This window comes from Cervus elaphus, chromosome 25, assembly GCF_910594005.1.
Source record: "Cervus elaphus chromosome 25, mCerEla1.1, whole genome shotgun sequence".
Classification (NCBI taxonomy): Eukaryota; Metazoa; Chordata; class Mammalia; order Artiodactyla; family Cervidae; genus Cervus; species Cervus elaphus.
This window is the reverse complement of record NC_057839.1, coordinates 14,538,332-14,546,535: the sequence shown is the minus strand read 5'-3', so window position 1 is coordinate 14,546,535 and position 8,204 is coordinate 14,538,332. Positions and strand designations below refer to the sequence as shown.

The 8,204-nt window shown below is 47.1% G+C and overlaps 1 long non-coding RNA gene across 1 annotated transcript; it reads right to left on the bottom strand.

The window, feature by feature from the left end:
- Window positions 1-295: 295 nt before the first annotated feature.
- Window positions 296-6,370, bottom strand: LOC122683962. The gene is made up of 3 exons (XR_006337879.1): window positions 6,248-6,370; window positions 4,867-4,978; window positions 296-718 (listed from the first exon to the last, which is right to left on the bottom strand). It is a non-coding gene; the product is annotated as an uncharacterized LOC122683962 (long non-coding RNA).
- Between the last annotated feature and the right edge of the window lie 1,834 nt (window positions 6,371-8,204).

Sequence of the window (8,204 nt, the reverse complement as noted above, 5' to 3'; positions counted from 1 at the left end):
GCCAGCTCCTTGTTAATCAAACACGAAGCTGCTGTGTGCGCAGCCCTGGTGTCCAGGCTGCTGAAGGCGCTGATAGCTGAGGCAGAAGCGCGGGAGAGGCTGATAACGGGGCCCCTGGCGGGCCATTCCCGTGCTTCTGGCTGCCAGAGGTCATGCCTGGCTCAGGGACCTGATTCACGGCCTGGAGCTGGAGGGAGCGGGGTGGGGCTTCCCCTTTCTCAGCTTGTCTGTAATTTACCCTGGTTTTCTGTCTGGCTCCCCTCCGCTTCAGAAGGGAGACTGGAGGGCTTGCTTATACTACACGACCGAGGCCGAGGGAACTTTCTCAGTCGGTATTTTGAAATAAGCACTGGAGGCAGCCTGTCAGGCAAGTGCTGAGAAGCAAGAAATTCGTGCAGGGGTGTGTGTGGGTGGGGGGTTGGAAGGGAACCTGGGCTCTGACTGGATGCCTTTTGTTCCTTTCATTCCAGGCTGCCATTCCCATTGTTTTGACCAAGATGTTTTTCTCCCCCAAATGCAAAAGCTGGAGCAGTAGGAACAACCCACCCCGGCCCTTTATACAAACAAACCCCGGGCTGCGAGCTACAGCCGGAAGCCAGAGTCCTGCTCCCGCTGAAGGTGCCGACAGCTCACCTCAGGCTCCCTCCCAGCAGACAGACGGGAGCGAGGCTTCTGGGGCTCCCGCCACTGGATAGAGGGTAGTTACCCTCAGTGAGACCTGAAAATAAAACCAGGATAGTGCTAGGCAGGCTTCAGACCTGCTGATCAGTCGGTTACAGAGAAGACATTTCTTTTAGGTTTTTCAAAGCCTGTGCTCCTTAAACTGGGTCCTGCTCCCCAGCCTCTGGGCCATCTCCCTGAAATGAAAAGGTTGGGTCAGAGGGTGTTCAAATCCCCCTGCTGCTCCCACTTCCTCTGATCCCATGACCTTTTAGCTGTCAGGACTATGGAGACCAGCAAAGGCCTGGAAAAGTCAAAAGAGTGGAAAATCCCCAGATAGTTCTTCACCTTGGAATATCAGTACTTGATTCGGAACGCGCATGTGCGACCTCATGAAGTCACACAATAAAGGTCTGACACAGAAGCTTTCCCTGGTTTCTCCACTCTGCCCCTTTAAATCCTGAAGAAGTCTGCTCACCTTTCCAAAGAGATTTAAATACCTGCTTAAGCCTTCCTTAGCTGCTCCCCTGCCCCCATCCCGACTAGTCTTTCCAGTTTCTCTATCTAGTTAGCACTTCCTCAGACTGGGAGAGGGGGAGATGTTTGGTTTAGAAGCCCTCACTGCAGGAAAGGGCTGCAGTTCCTCTCTGCACCCCTCTTTTTTTTTTTTTTTAAATGATTGCACACATATATTTAACAGTACAGTTTTACACAGAATGCTAAGAGCACTTTCTTCATATTTTGCAGAAGGCCTTGAAACATATGGACTTTCTATTAATATTCATACCATAGCACAGACAAATCTAACTCCTAAATAGATGCTTTGCAAGTCATTTAGAGTTTAAAGGCTTAATGGCAAAAAGGAAGGGAGAGAAAAGGGTAAGTGTATTTTTATAAAACTGAAGGAAAAATATATTTACGAAATAGTAAATAAAATTAAATACGGTCTTATGCTCCCCGAAGGAGATGACGCTCAATTTGGAGCAGTGACTGCTATGTCCAAATAATCTCCATCTGGAATCTCTGATTGCAGAGATGAACCGCATTTTAAATTGCATCTTAAGCAGTTCACAGAGAGAGAAAGGGTTATTAACCAGGTTTTGAAACAACCAACATGATACGCCAGCGATCACGCCATCTCTGACTTTGTTCCTCTTACAGCGCTACATGTATAGCCCCATTTTACAGATGGGAATACTGAGTCTGAGATAACTAAGTTATTCAAAACTATCAAGGCTCTTTAAAAGGTCAAATGAAGAGTAGAAACCAAGCCTTCTGATTCATAACACTCCCCCGACTCCACAGCACTGTTTAAAATATTGATCATCTTTCTGGAGGAAATGACGTGGCCTTCCATGTTCACCTGTCCTTGGATTGAAAGAGTGGAAAAATGGAATAAGTGGGAGGAGGTCAGTTCAGAGTTAAAACTCTTCTTAAAGGGATTTGACTCCTCTCTTGCTATGCTCAAAAGGCTGCTTCTGCTTCCAGGATTTTCCAGAAACCCATAATCACGAAACCTGTAGCTCTTTTAGTCATGTGTAACTACTTAAAACTGTGCAGGCAGAGTCCAACCCACGGGTCACCTTTCTGTTATGTGAGATGATAAAACTACAGCATTCACTGGGTATTACAGAGGGTAGGACACCCTCTCCAGTGTCACTTTAGTGGTCATGTTCCTTGCTGTGACAGTGTCCTTTAGTAGACAGAGAAGTGTGCTACTGATCACTGGGACTTTTTCCTGTTTAACGTCAAAGGGAAAGAAACTTGAACTAATTGGAATATGAATTTGGAAAGGATATTGATACGTTCATTTTTTCTAATGCAATACTTATGAAAAGATATAATTTCAGTTCTGACTGTGCACAATTCACTGATGGTTTTATAAGGCAAAGCTCATATTCATTTGTTTTAAAATTCAGTTAAAAACATTGCTGATGAGTGTTACTGGGGGTTTCATGTCAAGGATTTTATATTTTCACGGTTCTGTTTTGTTGAGGTACTGAAAAGGTCTATGAATATTCAGAGTATGGATTTGATCCAAGAAAAAAAGAAAGAGAGAAAAAAGAAAAAGATAAAAAACCAAAACACACACAGAAAAACAAAAAGCCTCAAGAATGCAAAAATTTTTTTGAAAATCACTAAACAATAGGCTTCTGATGGCCATGATTTAAACAAGATGAACTGCAAGGTTTGTCAGTCCATTTTGGATTGAAAAATAGCAGATCCTTCTTTTTCTAAATTTCCTTAATCATCTCCTTTACAATGGTTTTCTATGCCCAAAGCATACCATTTCATTCTCTAAAGACCTCTGTCCTGACTTGAACTTTGAACTGACTTGACAGAAGCAGTTTCTGGTTCTGTATTTTGGAGGGGTTGTTGGAAGAGGTTTTCAGGGAGGTCACGTTGAAACGTCTGAAATGCCCAACGATATGCGAGGAGCTTTTTTCTGCAACACAGATGCACAGAACCCGAACAGCAGAACCAAGAGGGGGATGTGCAAACAGGAGGCTCTGCTCCAGGGACGTCCCTACCTTTGGCCAACTCACTCATTTTGATAGCACATTTATCTGGTGATGTTGCTTTGGCAAAAACAGTACGGTGGTTTTGAGTTCTTTTAGTGTCGCTGGTGGTTTTAAATGCCTTTTCCCCCAGTGAAGTAGTTCACACACATTTCTTAGCCACAAAAGAGTTCAACGAAATGCCTTAGAAAATGAACACTTCCTCTGGACTCTTGCCCTTCTTCATCATCACACACATACAAGTTTCCCTTGTGGGAAACTTCCCATTTCTTTTATTCTTCACCCCAGTGGAGCTGGTTGTTTGGATTTTTATCAACTTAATTGCTTCATTTTGGTTAAAGATCATTTACTGTAATGACTGAAGATGTCTACTCATCAGAGGCCTATTAAACTTGCAGCTTTTGTTTAACTTTTGTATTTATTTTTAAATTGAGATATTTATGGTACAATATTATGTTAGTTTCAGGTCTACTAAAAGTAACAACTTTTAAATTGGATTTCAAAGGCTTCAGTTTTCTCATCTAAAAAAATGAAGATGGCAACAGGACCTCACTCAAGGGGACTGAGAAAATTATGCTGAGAAGATTCCAGTAAACTGCTTGCTAGGTGTTCTATAAGTGTCTGATGCAATTATCCTAACGTCAGACAGGCCTCTTTCACTCTTTGGACTGGAGTCAGGCTGAGATGGGCGTCTTCAGACATCCCTGAGAGGACGTGGGGAGAGATCTCAGTGCCACAGTTTATGGTTAGCCATCCTTAGGGGGAAGTTTCCAGTCTCCCTCAACTTTTCTTAACTGCAGAAGTGTAAGTTTTCCCTTTCAGATCAAGGGATAAAAAGGCACCCCAAATCTCCACTTCTCTGCCAATCCTGAGCCTCACACTGAACTGATCTATGAGGGGAAAACATAGGCCTCCTCCTCCACATTAATTTCAATAGTTGCATTTCAAGCAGCAGACAATAAGCAGGCTTTTCTCGTTCCTTTATAAGGTGGCCAATCTGGGGGAAAGAGGAAGACTCAGGATAAGACTGGCACCAAGGAACAGGGTAAGACTAACTGGTCTCTATTCGTGGAAGTACCTGTGCCATCACCATCTCACCAGGTGCAGAGAGTCATAGGCTCCCTCGTCACTGGGGAAGGAAGGAGGTGACAGTGGCAGCTCCTGGGATGTCGCATGTGTTTGCAACTTGGAGAGGAATTTCTCATCCCTCCCTTGCTCTTGTCTGCATGCCTACTACTGCTAGGGCACCTCTGACACAGTCTACCTGCAACCTCCTCCAAGATCCTCTTCCATGTTGTCCCAGGAGCTGCTTGGTTTTATCTCTTAGGATCTGAAAATGTTCTAGCCAAAGGTTTTTTTTCGGTCATATTCATGTTCTCACGTTTTTGTCAAGTAGGGGATATAAGGAGGTTAACTGCTCTCTCTCTTTCTCTCTGTCTGTCTCAGAAACTCAGACACATCAACACAGAATTAGGAGTCCTGAGCTCAGAACTCATGCTTTGTCTCCAAGATTATCCAACCTGTAAGAAATACCAGAACTTTCCTGAGATCCCTATCAGCTGGACATTAATCAGTATCTCACCTGCAAGAGGTGGGTTCTACATTAGATTTCACAGAGTAATAGATGAGCTAAACATATCTCCCCTGCCTTCTAATATTTACTTGGACAAAATATATTAATTCTTACCCTGAGTCACAGAGGTTAATGCTTTAAGAGGCATTGCGTGTGCACTTCACCACCTGCCGGCTACATGACCTGGAGCTCAGGTCTTTACTTCCCAGCACCTCAGTTTCCTCATCTGTAAAACAGAGACAGGAATCATGTAACCGGCAGGGTTCATGGCAGGCAGACTGCCTAGCAATAGTAGAGACTCTGATGATACAGGCTATCAGTGACTCTGGCATGGAGAAGGAGCTTCCAAATTCCAATTCAGCTCAATATTTAGGTTGGTATAAATAAGCCCAGCTTCCCAGGTGGCTCAGTGGTAAAGGAGCCACCTGCTAATGCAGGAGACACAAGAGACACTTTGAACCCTGGGTCAGGAATATCCCCTGGAGTAGGAAATGACAACCCACTCCAATATCCTTGCCTGGGAAATCCCATGGACCGGGGAGCCAGGTGGGCCACAGTCTTTGGAGTTTCAGAGAGTCAGACACGGATGAGTGAGCATGCGTGCACAAATGCGCACAACACGTCCTTCACTGTACATCTTTGTCCAAGTTTCCCACACCCCTGGTTCTTTTCCCACTGACTTGATACTGGTTTTCTGCCTCTTTCCCTGTCCCCTCCCAGCTCCAACTCCCCAGGTACTTCTGCCCAGAGATCTCTGTTTCCTTGCTTGTGGGCTTCGCTGGTGGCTTAGCTGGTAAACAATCCGCCTGCAATACAGGAGACCTGGGTTCCATCCCTGGGTTGGGAAGATCCCCTGGAGAAGGGAAAGGCTACCCACTCCAGTATTCTGGCCAGAGAATTCTGGCATGGGGTCGCAGAGAGTCGGGCACGACTGAGTGACTTTCACTTCCCTTTCACTTGCAACCCTCATTCTTGCTTTTCATTTTCTACGGATTCAATGGACATGAATTTGAGCAGACTCCAGGAGATAATGGAGGACAGAAGAGCCTGGGGCGCTGTAGTCCATCGAGTAACAGAGTCGGACAGGATTTAAGGGGCTCAACAACAACAACCTTTACATTCAAAGCAGAACTGTAAAAGGATTCCTTTTTTTAAGCCACTCAAAGGCAGGCCCGCTGCTGGGCGCACGCTGGAGACGCGCAGTTGGAAAAAGCGGAATGCCTGGGCTATGGAGACCTTTCTCAGAAACTTGCGACTTGAGCGCAGACCACTTTGTGATCTCCCATGCGGAACCTCGGGGTGCTGCGGGCTGCGCAGAGATTTGCAAATCCTGAGCACAGGACTCTGAAGTCCGGGAAGGGAGCGTGCGCTGCGTGCCGAGGCGGCTATTCCAATAATAGCTGCAGCCCGGGAGGATGGTGCGTGACTCAGGCCTGGCGCACGTCCCCAGGCAGCGGTGTGGGCGGAGACGCGCACCAGGACAAGGGGGATTTACCTGGGAGGCCGCCTGCAGACAGACTCGGGAGGGAGCCGAGGGCACTGGGGCAGCGACGCTGACTCACACGGAAAGCCAGAGGGCAAGGACCAAATTTGAAAGAGTAAATCGCCTCTGTCTGGGAAGCTCTTAGAGAAACAGGAAGTGATCAGCTGGTAGCAAGCTCAGGAAGGGAAAATCACCTGTCGTCGTGCCTTTGTGCTTGCTTAAATTTATGAAGATGAGCGTTTGCTGAACGCAGCAATGTGCTTCTGAGAAGTGAGACGCATCATTCCCTCTCCTTGTCTCCCCTCCCCCTCCTCCTACCCCTTCCACCCCCACCCCCATCCCCATCCTGTCATTTTCAAAGCCTGCTGAGGGAGAATCTTGGTTCAAGCTCATTCCCACCCTCACGTGGAATTATTATTAATATAGCTAACATCTAGTCACAGATCTCTGTTATCACAGATGACTCAATAACATCCACTCATCTAGCAAGCTCTGGGAGTTGGCCATGGACAGGGAAGCCTTGAGAGCTGCAGTCCATGGGGTCGCAAAGATCTGGACATGACTGAGTGACTGAACTGAACTAAACATCTAGTCACAGCCTTCGTGTTCAGTTTTTCAGGATGTGATTAACTGAAGCGGTGGCCAGCTGAGAGGGTACTCTGCCCACCAAAATAAGAGCCGGGACACCAGCATAAGCCAGTCCAGAGGAAAGGAAATCTTTTCTGATATGTCTACCCAAAGGAGAACAGCATTTTTTTTCTAAATAGCACACCATTCTGCATGCTAGCAGTGGTCCTGTTTACTGAGAACTTACTCTATGCCTAAGTCTGTGTGAAGAATTTCAGACACATCTGCACATTTAATTCTTACAGCAATCCTAAGAAGCGAATTCTTGAAAGTGAAGTCGCTCAGTCGTGTCCGACACTTTGTGACCCCATCCCTCCGTCCATGGGATTTTCCAGGCAAGGATACTGCAGTGGGTTGCCATTTCTTCCTCCAGGGGATCTTCCCGACCCAGGGATTGAACCTGGGTCTCCCGCACTGCAGGCAGACAAGCGTCTGGGCCACTTTCAGTATCCTTTTAGAAGGGTGAGGGGATGGAAGCACAGAGAGGCAGAGCGACCTGCCTCACACCACACAGCTATTCCTGTCAGGCGTGGACTTTGACATGGGCCATGCCCCCTTCCAATGCAATTTAGCCCTAGTTGAGGAAGAGGAGGAGCATGGTGATTTAAGTCTCTGGATGCCTTTTTTTGTGGCCTGTGTTCTCAGGGGTGTTTCAGTCAGCCTACTGAACCTCTAGGGAGAACTGGGAAGGTGGAGGATTGGGGAATTCTAAGAGAGACTGGCTCCAACCTTCGGGGGCCAGGCTGCCCCAGGGCCTACCTATGGGCCGGATGGGGCTGATGTGCCCCTGGCTGAGTAGCGGGTCTAGGAGGGAGGTCCCAGGCAGCACGGGGCGGCGGGCCCGCTGGAAGAGCATAGACTTGCCGCTGCCCTGTTCTCTGGATGCCCTGCACGGGGTGGACCTTCCTGTTACGTAGGGGATTCACTGGCACGCTCCAAGAGATGACAGGACAACGGGCTGCTTAAATGGAGCTAAATGACCTTCAGTTCAGAAGCTCTCAAGCACCAACGCCTTTACAACTATACTCCCAGCCTAACAACTGGCATGTTAACAAGCTTCCCAGGTGATTCTGATATATGTAGTCGTTAAGACTATTCTTCATGAAACACAGCTTTGGGCCTTTTATATTATGGGATGTGGGCCATCCTCCCAGTTAAATGAAAAGAGGAAAACTAAAGTCCCCTTGTCAAACAAAAGCCAACAACCCTGGGTGTCTCGGCTGGCCACCATAACTGTTCAGGATACTTTTATTTTAGAAAATGACCTGGAAACAATTTGCTCACAACCACAGGTAAAGGATCTTGGTGGGGGAGGGGGGGCTGGTGGAGAGCAACCTGTAAC